Consider the following 16,127-nt stretch of genomic DNA (forward strand, 5'->3'; position numbering starts at 1 on the left):
TCTCACTGTTCTTTTCTGATACTCTTTGATCACCAACAAAGCCATGTATAGTCAAGAACCTCTTGGGCTAATAGCCCATTTTCCACAGAAAGACTTTGGCTATATAAGGAAGACTTGGACTTTCTGTGTCCCTGGCAGTCTTTTTGGTTGTCCCTTGCAAGGTGTTTTTAGTTCTTTCTTGAGACTTCAAAGGAATATTCAGGGTCCAGTATTAGTCACTGGTAGTATTATAGGAGAGGAAAAGCAAGTTGGATATGTTTTAGTGAGTATCCTGAGTCTTAAAAAAAACCTGGGTGTGTGAAATTTTACTAGTTGTAATACCTGAACCATGGGGTGGAGATGAATAGAATTCATCAAGAATTATGGACTGAGATGTTTCCTATAAAGGCCACATAATTCCTCTTCAGATGCTTTATGTCCCGACCAAATTGTCTTGTTTATTTTGCAAACAATATATTCCATCTCTTACCTCTATCTCTTTGTATGAGTTGCCTTCATCTCCATACCTGCAAGGTGGGTGCTCCTTTCTTTCCTTTGAATCCTCACCTCATTTCTTCCAATGCTTGGCTTACATGGTACTGCTTATATTCTGCCAGTGTCCTCATGATTCTCTCTACATCTTCTCTTTCATGGCTAAACTCCCCCAGAAAGTTGTTTTCCAATTGGCATCTATTTAGACTCCTCTTACTTAATTCTAAACTCTCTGAAATCCAATTTTTGGCCTCATCATTTGCCTGAAATTGTTCTCTTCCAAGCCTTATCAGGATCTCTTAATTACCAAATGTAATGACTTCTTTTCAGTGCTTATCCTTCTTGACTTCTCTACAACCTTTGACACTGTTGATCACTTTTTTCTCCTTTGTCCTTGATTTTTTCCTCCTATGCTGCTTCTATGCTTGATGATTTTATCAGTTTCCATGTGTTCAATTATCTTCTCTATACTATGATTCTCAGGTCTATATATTTAGCTCCAACTTTTTTCCTGAGCTCCAATCTCATATATCCAGTAACCTCTTAGACAGAAATCAAACTAGAATTCCCATTGGCATTTCAAACTTAATTCAAAATAGAATTCATTAACTTTTTCCCTAACATCTTCCTCACTTAAAACTTTCCTATTACTGTTGAGGGAATCAATATCATTCATTCATTGATCCAAGTGGGGAAACTGTGTCATTGAGTCTTGTATCACACTCCTTTACATCCTATATACTGCCAAATATTATGGTTTCTATCTTTACAACATCTTTTATATTTTGTTCCTTTTTTTCTACTTATACGGCTGCCACTCTCAACCCCTCATGCCTAGGTTATTATAATAGCCTGCTGATTGTTCTTCCTGCTTCTAGTCTCTTTCTATTCTAATCCATACTGTGCTCAGCTGCCAAAGAGATTTCCCTAAAGCATAGAACTGTCAACCTGCTACTCAATAAACTCCAGTGGTCCTTATTACCTTCAGGATCAAAAATAAATTCCTCTGTCTCATATTTAAACCCGTTAGAATCTGGCCCCTTCCTATATTTCTGATCTACTTACATTTCTTCAGGCATTTACATTTCTCTAATAACTGCCTTCTTACACTCACTCATACATGACACTCCATCTTCCAATTCCTTGCTTTTCCAAATGCTGTCCTTCATATTTTGGATTCTCTTCCTGTCTATCTGTACCAATTAGCTTCCCTCAAGATTCAGTTTAAATCCTACTTTCTTCAGAAGACCTTTTCTGAAATGCAAATTAAGACAACTCTGAGATACCACTACACACCTATCAGACTGGCTAGAATGATGGAAAGACAATTCGGAATATTGGAGGGGATGTGGGAAAACAGGGACACTAATACATTGTTGGTGGAATTGTGAACACATCCAACCATTCTGGAGAGCAATTTGGAACTATGCTCAAAAAGTTATCAAACTGTGCATACCCTTTGATCTAGCAGTGTTACTACTGGGCTTATACCCCAAAGAGACACTAAAGAAAGGAAAGGGACCTGTATGTGCCAAAATGTTTGTGGCAGCGCTGTTTGTAGTGGCCAGAAACTGGAAACTGAGTAGATGCCCATCAATTGGAGAATGGCTGAATAAATTGTGGTACATGAATATTATGGAATATTATTGTTCGGTAAGAAATGACCAGCAGGATGATTTCAGAAAGTCCTGGAAAGACTTACACGAACTGATGCTGAGTGAAATAAGCAGGACCAGGAGATCATTATATACCTCAACAACAATACTATATGATGATCAATTCTGATGGACGTGGCCATCTTCAGCAATGAGATGAACCAAATCTGTTCCAATAGAGCAGTAATGAACTGGACCAGTTACACCCAGTGAAAGAACTCTGGGAGATGACTAAGAACAATTAATAGAATTCCCAATCCCTATATTTTTGCCCACTTGCATTTTTGATTTTCTTCACAGGCTAATTGTACAATATTTCAGAATCCGATTCTTTTTGTACAGCAAAATAGCGGTTTGGACATGTATACTTATTTTGTATTTAATTTATACTTTGATATATTTAACATGTATTGATCAATCTGCCATCAGGGGGAGGGGATGGGGGAAAGAAGGGGAAAAATTGGAACAAAAGGTTGGCAATTGTCAATGCTGCAAAATTACTCATGCATATAACTTGTAAATAAAAAGCTATTAAAAAAAAAAAAAGACCTTTCCTGATCCACTCCTTTACTAGTGCCTGCCCCTTGAAATGACCTTTATTTCACTCAGTTGTTATACTGACTTTCATATAGAGATGCTGATTTACATATTGTGTCCTCAGTAGGCAGCAAACTCTATTTTTTTTATATGTCCAGCACTTTGGATGGTGCCTTGTACACAGAATAAGAGCTTAATAAATGTTTATTGTCTGACTAATGATAATATATATTAGTACCTCAGTAAAGCATTACTGTGATCCATCAAGCTTATGAAAAAGGAAAATTCACCTTTGTTGTTGACAAATTCCTTAGTTATTACTCCTGATAATACCTTTCATTTATATAGTGTTTAAGATTTTCAGAATGCTTTCTATACATTCTTTCATTTGATCCTCCTAGCATTTCTATAAGGTTGTTGCTATCCCTTTTTGCAGATTCAGAAACTAAGACAGAGTGAATGACCTGTCTACATTTATACTAGTACATACATGAGGTGGGGAGCATGGAGGTGGGTCTTCCTACTTCCAAGTCTAATTTATCTCCTATATTCTGCTACTTCTGTAATGAAACCTATTAGAATTTTAAACTAATTCTTCTCATTTTAAAACTCATTTATGATGGGTAAAAACAATCGTCGTTTCCCCAGCTGGTTACTAAGCACCTAAGAAAAGCTGTTTTATCTTTATCCTTCACATTTCCATGATTGCTTCCTATATGAAAATGACTCTGACTTGTGTAGCAGACATTTTGGCATAGTTTTGGTTAGAATATGTGAAAAATGTGGCATCTTAAGCCATTAATCAACCGGAACCTTTTCTCTCCATCATCCCTAACATAGAAAACAATTAAGTTTAACTGTATCTTGAGGCAGGGAAGCTGATACCATGTACAGTCATTTCTCCAAGATAAGGTTTCATGCCCCTCTTTGCTTTGGGAATAAGGTAGGTATCATCAGACCTCGTGGAGTTTTGTGATTTCTGTAGCAGTTGGTTTTCAAAATGTTAATGAAAGGGATAACAGGAAATCCAAAGGATGAGACAGGAGACATAGGTCTCCAAATATCCCATATACTTAAATAGCACTTTAAAAAATTAAATACTGCTTGGTACGTTTTGACCATTGGCAGAGTTGAGGCTTAAGGTATATATAATGGAAATGTTAATTAGTAATTGGAGTAAGACTGAAGGTTATTTGAAAAACTCAAGATTTCAAACACTGCTCAAACAAACTGTGTACTCATTTACCTAGGCCCTGAGTGTGCTAAATACGAGACCCAAAGGGGACATTAAAGTCTGGATTTATCTTTAAGGACTGATTAAAAAGTAACTACCATTCACTTAAAAATTATGTTAATTAGTGTCCAGCTAAATGGTGAGAGACATACAAGTAATAAGAATAATAAGGAATAAATGTCTGTGACCTATTTTATTAAAAATGTTCTCTTGGGAATATTTGACCCTTCTTGTTTTCTTGATGATCAGCTTTGCCCTCATTTTTCTTTTTAGTGCTTTCCTTATTTATGATTTGATATTCTTGACTCAATAGTACCACAGTCATCACAATAGCCATTGTGAAGTTCACCCATCCTATACTGTATAAGAGTTACATAATATGTCAAGTAGATCCCTATTAAGCCTTGCCTATTTAATTATAATGAGTCCAACTCCTTGAAGAACACATGTTTCTGTCTCATGTAACTAATTAATGAAGACTGAAATAATTGATGGTGAATGTAACAGAAGTATTCCAGTAGATACTGAAGTTTATCTCCCTTTTCACCATCGATTCCTTATCTGTGGTACTGATATTAATTGAGTAATTTGACAAATCAAGAGGTTTGTTTGCTGTTTATCCAAATGATGAGCCATTTCTATCAACCACTACTGATTATATGATTGGTGACTCTAATTTTTTTTTTAAAGAAATCTATGAATTCTTGTAGAATGGAATGTGGCAATTATGTTCAGTACAAAAATGGTTTTCTTAAATCTCTTTCTCAACATCTTAGTTTATAGAATTACATTTTTATGATTGAAAAAAGTAACTAAGATTCTTGTTATAAAGAAACATTTATTTTTAAATGAATGGAATATTTGATTTATTAAAGATGACATGCAAATTGCATTGATTTATATTTACAGAAGTGGAATAAATTTGACTTCCATAATCTATGAATCTAAAGAAATATGGAAAACTTCCTTGTTCTCCTTAGGTATACTTTGTGGGAACAGAATAGTGCCAATTACTTTTCTGAGTCTATTTGTATCCACATACTAAAAGGTTTTTGAAAACAAGTTAGATTAAGATCAATAATGACTTCTAAATACTTTTATTATTGCCTTTTGTTCTCCATCAAAATAAATTTCTCTCATGCAAGTACATATTCCCTTTTGGAAAAAAAAAATCTAAGCAAAATTAACCAACACAGCAACTACCTTTGATAGTGCATATATCACATTGTACATCTACAATCCTTGAGAGGAAAGTCATGGTACATTATTAGTCTTTGGGTACTAAAATTGGTCATTACAATCTTTTAGGTCCTATAGGTTTAGGACCCATTGGTTAGATCTTATTGGATAGCATTTGGGTGCTAGATGAAAGTGATATGTAGATCACTGAGGTGTAGATGAAAATAATAAGTTAGAACACATAATGGCTAAATGGGAAAGAAGAGTGAAAGGAATACTTTTTTTTGCGGGGGGGGGGCAGAGAGGAAAATTGTTAAGTCATATTAAAAAGTGAACAGATTTGGAGACCTGGAAAACAGGAAGAGGAGGAGCATATAGTTGCTTGTAAAGAAATGTAATAAAGATGATATTTTTGCTTATTCTCTACAGAGCAACAAAAAGCCACATGGACCAATAAGAGCAAAAAGACCTCTGCCAGCAGAGCAATGTTCTGCATTTTCTGATAATGTGTCTACATGTGAGATACATTTCCCTCTTTCATATTTGTTTTTCTCCCCTCCTCCTCAACTAACTTTCTTGATAGGAAAACCACATTTCTTCAGGGACATTTAGGCTTTCCAAATCCTTAGTCTATTGATGATTCAGAGCTTTTTGCAAAGATGCCACATTATTACTGAAAAACCAAGATGCTTGTCTTAAAAATTATTGTGGGTCATATTGGGATTCCAGCTTTTCCCCCTGTTAGATTTTTTGGGAATTTTTCAAAGCCATGTAATAATTTGAAATGATAAATTTTTATGCAAGAAAACTTTTTTCATGAGATCTTTCAGAGTTACAGTGAATTTTTATTTTTTCTGCATTAACATCTCACCATTTTGTCACTTTGTTTTCCTATATATTTTTCTCTTTTACAAAAATAGATCTCTCTGGCTGTCTCTCTCCTTTCTTGCTCCTCTTCTGTCTTTTCCTTTCTCCATTTCTCCCCTTTCCTCCTCCTCCTCCTCCTCCTTTTCCTCCTCTTCCTCCTCCTCCTCCTCTTCCTCCTTCTCCTCCTCCTTTCCTTCTCCTCTTTCTCTTTTTCCCTCTGAGAATTTCTATATTTGTTCTTTTACTTATAGTACAAAAATGATGAATCTTTTTTCCTAACTTTACTTTTTAAAGGTAGCCAAGAATAAGTAATAAAGGAAAGTTTCCTTTAGTCTTGCATGGAGATATATGAGGATGCATGAATACATGTTGTGGAAAGCAAATGGTAAAAATCAATTGCTACGCTTTAATGACAATGTCTAGTAGGGCTAGGAGAGTAAAGGAAATACTCTACTAGAGATGCTCATCTTAAAATGGAGAGCCTGAAGCTTATTTCAGATTTGATTTGATGTGTAAACAACATAGATTTCTGTACTTATGTCTTTAGATTTTAAATGTATTTTCTTAAGGGGTTCGGTGAGTTACCAGGCTACTATTCTTTAAATTGTGTACAATAAAGTAAATTGTATAAAATAAGGCAACTCCTTCCTGCCAAAAAAAAAAAAAAAAACCAACAAAAAAAAACCCAAAACCCAACCCTCTACTATTTGGGCATCTAGATGAAACAACAGATGGAGAAATCTGGGCTTGGAATCAGGAAGACCTGAATTCAAATCTGGCCTCAGACAGTCACTAGCTGGGTGACCTTACCTCAGTTTCCTCATTTTTAAATGAGTTGGAGAAGTAAATGGCAAACTTTTCCAGTACCCTTGCCAAGAAAATCCCAAATGGGGTCACTAAGAGTCGGACAGAACTGAAAGTGAACAAAGAACAACAGCTGTCCATGGGGTAAATTGGAAAGGACCATTGGATTTGGAGTATGTAGACTTGGAGCTGAATCCTGGTTATTAGTACTTTTTGATCCTGGGCAAGTGAGTTTATTTCTCCCAAGCTTGATTTCCTCATCTGTTAAATAGGGAGGTTGAACAATGTGATATTTTAGGTCCATTCCTGTTCTACATCTGTGCTTCTATGATCCCAAGGATGTGGCAAGAATTAGATAAACAACACAAGACTTTGAGATCTTTGGAATTACCCCTCCCCCCCATACACTACATTTAATGACTATTGGAGTTATACTTAACATTCTGAACATGAGTTACATATTCTTTTTAGTCCAAATCCCATTTCGCCAAGCACATATACAGTGTCATAGTAGATAAGTAGCCTGTTAAATTTTTTTTTTTTCCAGATCAGTTTACATACTGTAACCAAAGCTTTATATTATCTACCTTTAAACTCAATTCACCCAACAGTAAAGGATCTGAACTGGTAACATTGCCTAGATAACAGATAAGATTGTGTCTGTCACATGGTATAAATGGAGGCTTCATTCTCTCTTTTTTTTTTTTTTAAAGAAACCTTTTTAGACAGGCACTTGACTCAAAGCCATTTTTTTTTTCTCTTTTTGCATGCTGCATGCCCAAGGCACAGAATATAACTTACCAGAGATAAAAATAAGTTGTCTCAAACTGAGAAACATTTTCTCATGCAGCAAAAAAAATCTCTCTTTTATTCTTGGGTGAAATACCCTAAGGATGGATTTCATAATCATACCACCTATTACTGTAGCCATCCTGAAGCACATAACATCCAGCGCCAATCAATGGATGATGAGCACTAGAAAAGAGAATAGAAAGCCAGCTAATGGGGCAGTGAATGATGTTCACTCTTCTATACTGGTAGGTTGAAAAAAAATCATGCTTTGTGACGCCACTGAAAAATCTCATAGTGTTTTAGAGGCTTGATGTTTCTCTAGATTTTTGTCAACTAAGTAAGCAAATATATGTGTCTGTCTTCTTCCTTTGTTTCTCTTTATTTTCCAGGGAAGGAGACTATATATGGCAACCATTGAGTAATGACTAATAATCATAAATGGCAAGCATATGTTTTTCTCACTCAGGAAAGGAAATAACATGTTTGAATTTGCATTTTACATTATGACTTTTGGATGGGGACCATCATTATTTGCTCTCTGAAGTATCCTCAGAATTCAATAGTTTGAGTACACTGGAGTGTGGATTCAAAGTTGATTTGGGCTGTCTCAAGTTCTCCTAGGTTGTGGTCAGTCCTAATCAGTTAATCAACAAGCATTTATTAAGCACCTACTATGTGTCAGGCACTGGGCTAAGAACTAGGAATACAAACAAAGGTAAAAGACAATTCCTGCCCTTAAGGAGCTTATAGTCTAATGAAGATTACATGAAAATAAGGGGATATAAACAAGATGTACTCAGGACAAACTGAATATAATCAACAAAGGAAAGGCATTAGCAGTAAGGAAGATTAGGAGTTAAAATACAACAGAGATGGAACCCAAAATTGGTAGCATCAGGATCAGCATGAGGTAGTAGGAAAAATCACGGTTCTGCAATTAGAGGAAATGGGCTCAAATCATGCCTTTCATGCATATTTATCTGTGTGACTACACTCTGTGTGACTACTGGTAACTACTACTCTGAACTTCAATTTCTTCAACTATAAAATCAAGTTGTTAATGTCCTCTTAAGTTCCTTTCAGCTCTAGAATTTTGATCCTATACTTGAGTTCAAATCCTAATTTAGCTATTTGTCAAATAATTTCTTTTGCCTTTCTAGGGTACTGAAATTTCTGCATCCATAAAATGAGAGGGACTAGATAACTTTTGAGGTTCTTCTTGCTGGAAGTCTGTGATTTTAATATTCTATGATTCAAGTACTTAGGAAGCCCAGATTAACATGAAAGTATCCTTGGATCCTTCTTTCTTCCCTCCTTTCCTCTCTTTCTTCCTCCTTTTCTTCTCTCCCTCACTTCTTCCAACTCTCCTCTCCAACCGTCTATCTCTCCCTCTCTTCCTTCCTTCCTTCCTTCCTTCCTTCCTTCCTTCCTTCCTTCCTTCCTTCCTTCCTTCCTTCCTTCCTTCCTTCCTTCCTCTCTCCTTCCCTTCTTTCCTTCCTTTCTTTCATAAAGCTGAAGGGAGAATTCAGCATTCTCTGCTCTACAGGGCCATACTACTTAATTCTACTTATGTACTCTCTACTTTTGCAAATCATCTACAAGGGTGTGACTTGGGGGAAAGGAGGGAGATATACAAATAACAATTCTGGTGCTGCAGGCCCATTTTTCCTCATCAGATGACAAGCATAAAATTGGATCTAGAGGAGAATAGTGGAAACTGAAAGAAGAATGCTTTTCTTAGAGACCAAGGAAGTAAATAATAAACACCGTCTTTGTCTTCAAAGAGAAAATTTAGCTCACATAGATTATGTAAGAGACCCAGCTCAAAAATATTTGGTCTAATCTTTCAATTCAATGAAAAAAAAAGTCAGTTCAGATGATTATGTATGTGTGTGTATTTTTTTGTTTATATGTGTATATCTATCTGTTTCTCTCTCTCACTCTTTTTCTGTATCTATATATCTATATTATATATATATATATAATCTATAGTTATTCTTTCCTTCTTTCCTTCCTTCCTTTCTCCCTCCATATCTCCTTCCTTTCTCCCTGCCTCCCTCCTTTACCCTTCCTTCCTTCCTTTCCCCCTTCTTCCCTTTCCCTCTTCCCCTGTTTTCTCCTTCCCTCCTTCCTTCCCCCTTCCTTCCTTCCTTCCTTCTTTCCTTTTATAGCATTGTCATTTCTCTATGACTTTCTCCAACTCTCCCATACATTCCATTACTGCCTCCCCCCACACCACTTGCAACAATGTAGGACATTTAAGTAAAGCAAATAAAATGCTCTTTGACTAGGTAGGTCTTCTTCAGCACCACTTCTTCCTGCTTCCTTTCACAAACCTCAAACACAGGTGGAAGGCATACTTTACCCTCTCTCCTTTGAAGCCATTTGATTGGTCACTTCTTTTTCAATATTGCCTTGCTTCATATTATCCTGGTCAGTGTTGAAATTTCTCTGGTTGGGTTTTTTTTTTTTCTTTATTAGTTCTGAGAAGTCTTCCCAAGATTCTCTGAATGCATCATATTTATTATTTCTCTTGGGGGAGGGGAAGAATATTGCATTCCATAATTTATTTAGCCATTCTCCCATGAGTCACTTTTCACTTTCCTCATGGTTATTTCAGGATTGAAAAAAAAAAAGTGCTGATTAAAATACTTTTGAATCTCTGTGACTTTTCCTTGTGTCTTTGATTTTCTCTGTGTAGGTATCTAGAGGTAGCATCACTGTTCTACTATAATCCCAGGAGAGAGCACATGGCAAAGATCATTCAGGATTTAAAACTGAATGGCAGTAGAGCCAAATGAGGTGCAAGCCATTTTATGGTTTCATAAATCTAGAAACCATGACATGGCTTTTCAGAATTTAAACAACCACAAGGCATTGCCCAACTTGCTAATGGCTGTGTTTCAAAAATTCATTGTCAAGTCTACTGATTGAAACTTGAAATGTGTTTTTGCGTTGAAACCATGCTATAAATGGTGGTTAAAGTCTCAGGTCAGCCTGCAAAAACCTATTTCAACCCTAATGCAATTGAAGCACAGTATTATGGCCATAAAGAAAACTGGGAAATAATATGGTAGCATGCTTTTTTCCTTTCTAACATAATGAAATTGGCTTAAAGATAGGAACAGGTATAGGGACTTGACCTATGATTTCCTTGGTATAAGGACCTCTCAGATGAGGAAACTCCCTCTTCCAGTGCAGGTTGGCACCTCTTCTGTAACTTACAATTTTAGAGAGTTTTCTGGAGCATTGAGAGGTTAAAAGTGTGTAAAAGTGCTTAAAAATAGAATATACAGCACCAGTCCTGACAAAGATCTGAGTTCACATCTGGCCTAGGACACTTAACATCTTCTAACTGTGTGACCCTGGGCAAGTCACTTAATCCCAATTGCCTCAGGGAAAAAAAAAAGAATATACGAGAATGTAATTAAATCATATGAATTTGCAAGCATGTTACCAAACTAGTAATTTGATAAAAATGAAAAGCAATATAATTGAATAAAAAATGACTTTTTAAATGTTGATGGGAAATCAGGTTTAATTAGAAGAATGAGAGAAGATTAGATGAACATGAAAATTCCAGTTACTTTCATGGAATGTAGAGACAGATGGAATTGGTCTTTGTGTAAATTTTGCTTCCAAACTTCAACAAATTTTATAAATGTTTATTAAGCATAAGCCTATTATATGTGTATGTGTATATGTGTGTACACACACACACACACACACACACACACACACACACACAAAAAAAATACCCCACGCATATATAGGTGAGGCAATCCAGGTTAATGACTTGTCCAGGGTCTACTAAGTATTAAGTGGGTGAGGTCACATTTGAACTCAGATCTACCTGATTCCAGTGCTGATGCTCTATCCACTGCACCACCTAACTACCCCTTGCAATATAAATATAATGTTAAAAGCAGTATGACATAGATGAACCTTCATTTTAAAGAGCCAGGCAAACCATATGTCATTCCTCTTCAAGATGAGTTCCTAACTCTTCATATAACTTTTTCTACCATACTTTCAGGATAGATACCTTCATTCCTTTGCTTTCCATCCTCCCCACTCCACTTTTCAGCTCCCTTTGAGGTTATCTTCTCCAATTATATTAGAATATAAGCTCCTTGAAGATATGGACTGTCTTTCTGCTTGCATTTATATTCTCAGTGCTTGGCACATAGTAATCATTTAATAAATGTTTTTTTGACTTGAGTGAGGCTAGAAGATCTCTCTGTCAGACACATACTAGTAAAGTGGCACAGAGCAATTCACTTAATCTTTCATTGCCCCAGGAAACTTTTGATCAGCTAATCATAAAGTATTTATTAAGTATCTACTAAGTGCCAAATACTGTGTTAAGTGTTGTAAGATCAAAAGTTGTGTACCAAATTCCAAATTGCATTGGGGAAGGGAGTTTTTCCATCAGGAGTTCCGATGAAATCTCATGTCCAATCCAAAATTAAATTGCACACCTTGATACTAGGCACTAGAGACCCAAAAATGAAAAAAAAAAGTCCTTCCTCAGAAAGAACTTATAATTTACTAAGGGAAATAGGGCAGATACTCAAAAAATCCCAAAATATTAGAGTTTGTCAACAGCTAATGGAAAGATCCTTTTAACTATGTTAGGATGCGAGCCCCTAGGAAGCAGAATTGTTTCTTTATTTGTACTTGTAACCTTGATTGGTTGGTTGTTCAGATATTTCAATTGTGTCTAACTCTTCATGACCTCATTTGGGGTTTTCTTGACAAAGATACTAAGTGGTTTTCCACCTTATTTTATAAATGAGGTAATTGAGGCAAACAGGATTAAGAATTTGTCTAGGGTCACACAGCTAGCAAATGTCTGAGGCTAGATTTGAACTCAGAAAGATGAGTTTTTCTGACTTCGGGGTTGGCATTCTATCCATTGTACTATCTCGCTGCCCTTCTTGTATCCATGTGGCTTATGTATCTGCTACAAAGCAAGGTCTCTAAACACTTGTTAATGGATATATATATATAAACATATATAAATATGTTTCTTTTTCTTTAATGCAGAAATATCCCTATTGCTATTCTTCACATACCAGTCATATTTAGTGTAATGAAATGAATAAAGCACAATATTTTCCTCAAGAAGGCAACACAATTTCTCTACCACCCTCCCAAAGTAAAATTATGTTCATAGTTTGCTTTGGATTCTTTCTTTCTGTCTATGTTTTAGTCATTATTATTTCCACTCTTTGTCTTTTTCTCTTTGATTCACTGTCTCTTGCTGAAGAATAAAAATCAACAGTTTTACTGATAACATGTCAAAGAACAAATGTCCATTTCTTTCAGAAGAAGAAAAGATATTGTTGTGAATTCAAGTAGTTTCCCACCTGGGTAACTTTAATGTCTTTGAAAAACTGTTATTTTAGGCTAGAATGGAGCGGCCTGGTTGTCAAAATCATCTCACTTTTTTACTGACGCTGACAGAGACTTATTGTATTTTTGTCCAGTTTTAGCAGTGTGGCTCCATAGGCTCTGTGTATTTTTGTAGATGAAGGCTCCTGGAAGGCAGAAATTCATGACTTTGTATCTTTAGTATGTAGCAAAGAGTCTTACATATAGTAGGTGCTTAATAAACACATTCTAGATTGTTTTGAAGTCATTATTATTATTATTATTATTTTGTTGAGGCAATTGGGGTTAAGTGACTTGCTCAGAGTCCCACAGCTAGGAAATGTTAAGTGTCTGAGAGCAGATTTTGAACTCAGGTTCTCCTGACTTAAAGGCTACTTCTCTATCAATTGTGCCGCCTAGCTGCCCCTTGAAGTCATTATTTTAACCAGATTCATCCTAAAGCCTGGACTTCATAGTTTATAGAAGTGATAGGGTTCTTCAGCTGATGGGGATGCATATTCATTCTGCTTAACTTTATACTTAATAAAGAGTCCCACATGGAATTGATAGGTGCCACACTTTCAATGGGCTTTGTTTGATATTTCTGACCCTGAACTCTTTGGGTCAAAACTGGGATTAATTTCATTACTTAATCCTCCAGTTTGGTTGGAGAAGGTCTCAGTCTGAATTCACTCTCTCCACTCACAGAGGTATTAGTCTTTCCATTGGGAGAATGAAGAGCTAGATGGTAGAGTTCAATGGGGATGGCTTAAGTGAAAAAACTAATGGACAACCAGTTGGTAAAGCTTCTCCCATTTGGCCATCAGGCAGGAGCTAGTGATGAAGATGAAGGACTCCCTGGGATCAAGAGAGGCACCAGGTACAAAGGGAAAAATTCATTTATGAGATCTTCCTAAATCAGATATTCAGAACACTGAGTTTATTCCTTGATATTTTGATGATCTGTGCTCTCATTAATGTAAATATTTCCTTCACTTATGCAGATAATATCTCAGACATATTTTCTTCTACTGTGTGATTCTTATCTATGTCCTCTTACAAAAAAATGCAGAGGAAGTCCTATAAACCATGCAAACAGAGTCAAACCAGCCTGAGAATATTTTTCTTGATTTCTTGGCATTGTATGAATATCAATATAAAATATAGAATCTTCATTCATTATTCGAAGACCATCTTATTTTCTTTCCCCATCATATATCTTCCTGACATTTATGTTGGCAATGTATTATTTGCCTCTTTATAGTCACTATGCACCTCTTCATTTCCTCTGGGCTTAACTATTGTCTACCTATTGTGCTTATTCAAGATAAATGTACTGGTGGAAGAACTCTGTGAGCTGTCCATTCAACTGCATAGGTTGACTACCTGAACATTAAAATGGAGTCTTCAATTATTCTCATTACAATTATTTTTGATGGTCATCAAATTTGGGACTAAATTCTGCTAAATGGTTTTTGGATGAAATTTTACCAAGTAGAAGAGAGAGGTGCTAATTAAATATAAAACATATATGAAATCACTGAAAATAAAATGTAATAGATCAGCTAGCATTTATTTTAAAGGGTTTAAAAATTTACAAGTGCTTTGTATATTCTCAGTTCTAAATTTCCCTCCCTCTTATCTTTTTCCTCACTTGTCGCGAAGACAAGAAATACAGTATCTACCATATATATGAAAACATGCAAAACCTTTGCTAGCCATGTTGACAAAAAAAGCAGAAAAATAAAGAGAAAAAATATTTCAGTCCATACTCGGTCTATGTTCATTATCTCGAGATAATGGAGAAAAATACTCTCAGAGTACTCTCAGAGTATTTTTCATCACAAATTCTTAGGAATTGTTATGGGTCATTGTTTTGCTAAGAGTTGCTAAGTCTTTCATGTTTGATTTTTGTTACAAAATTGTTACAAAAATTGTACCATGTACAATATTTTCTTGGTTTTAATCTGGTGTGAGAGCTTGTCAAGTACTTTTCAGGGCTACTTATCCACCTTTGGTGTCCATCTTTCCCCTAACTCTCACCTGTTCTTACCAAGAAACAGTAGCGCGTATAGTAGCCCCAACCCAGTAAAAACTGTCTTGGCAAATTGATTAAATCAAGTTGAGGGTAGTTCTATAGACCTGTCAGTGAGTTAGGAGGATGTTGACCCTAAACATGTGAAGACTTCCCCCAGCAGACTGGACAGAGGAGAACAATTTGTTCCAATGTCCATGAGGCCTTCTAAAGAACTTCTGTGGAGCATTGGAGCTTGGTCAGACACTGAAGATGCTAAAGTCATTCAGTCTATCTTAGTCCATCATCAGTCATCTTGACTTTTGTCTTACCAATAGACTTCAGTGACTCTGGGAGAGAGAATAAAGCTGACAACTTTGTGCAACTCTGCCTCTCTTACATCTAATTCCCATGCAAGTCAAGGCATCATTCCATGATGTCATTAGTCCTCTTTGAAAATGAAGGAACAACAACAATACTTTTTTAAAAATTTTTATTTTTAATTTGCAGAATAAAAAAACCATTTCTATAACATAGTACAATAAGAAAGATGATTGTACATGAATCTATAAATCTACAAAGCACAATTTTCTATCCTTTCAAATATACAACCAAATTATCATGTAAATTTCTTTGTTTTTCTTCCCTTTCTCCCAATTCTTGCCCCAGAGATGGTTACCATTACACACACACACACACACACACACACACACACAGACACACAGACACACACACACGTAAAATTATTCTATACATCTATTTTTCAGATATTTCTCTGGACGCAGATAGCATCTTTCTTTATATTTTCTTTATAATTAATCTGAGTATTTATAATAGTCAAAAATAACTTCTTTGCTCAAAGTTGTTTTTAAAACAAGATTCCTGTTACTGTATAAAATGGTTCTTTTGATTCTGTTCATTTTGCTCTCCATTATTCTGTGCAAGTCTTTTTCATGTTTTTCTAAAATCATCGAGCTCAAAAACAATAATTTCTTGACCACGGTCTCATCTGTCCTAGAAAAGTGTAAAATTGGGGCATCATTTTTTCCAGAAAGCTTACAACCTTATTTGAGAGTTGCTCGTTCATATCCTTTGCCTCTTTATTGGTGTTCAAGTAAATAATGAAAACTATACTTTATTCTCTGTTGAATACCATATTTCCCATGAAACCTAATGCAGTTAACAGGCAGATTGCTAC

This window comes from Antechinus flavipes, chromosome 5, assembly GCF_016432865.1.
Source record: "Antechinus flavipes isolate AdamAnt ecotype Samford, QLD, Australia chromosome 5, AdamAnt_v2, whole genome shotgun sequence".
NCBI classification, from domain to species: domain Eukaryota; kingdom Metazoa; phylum Chordata; class Mammalia; order Dasyuromorphia; family Dasyuridae; genus Antechinus; species Antechinus flavipes.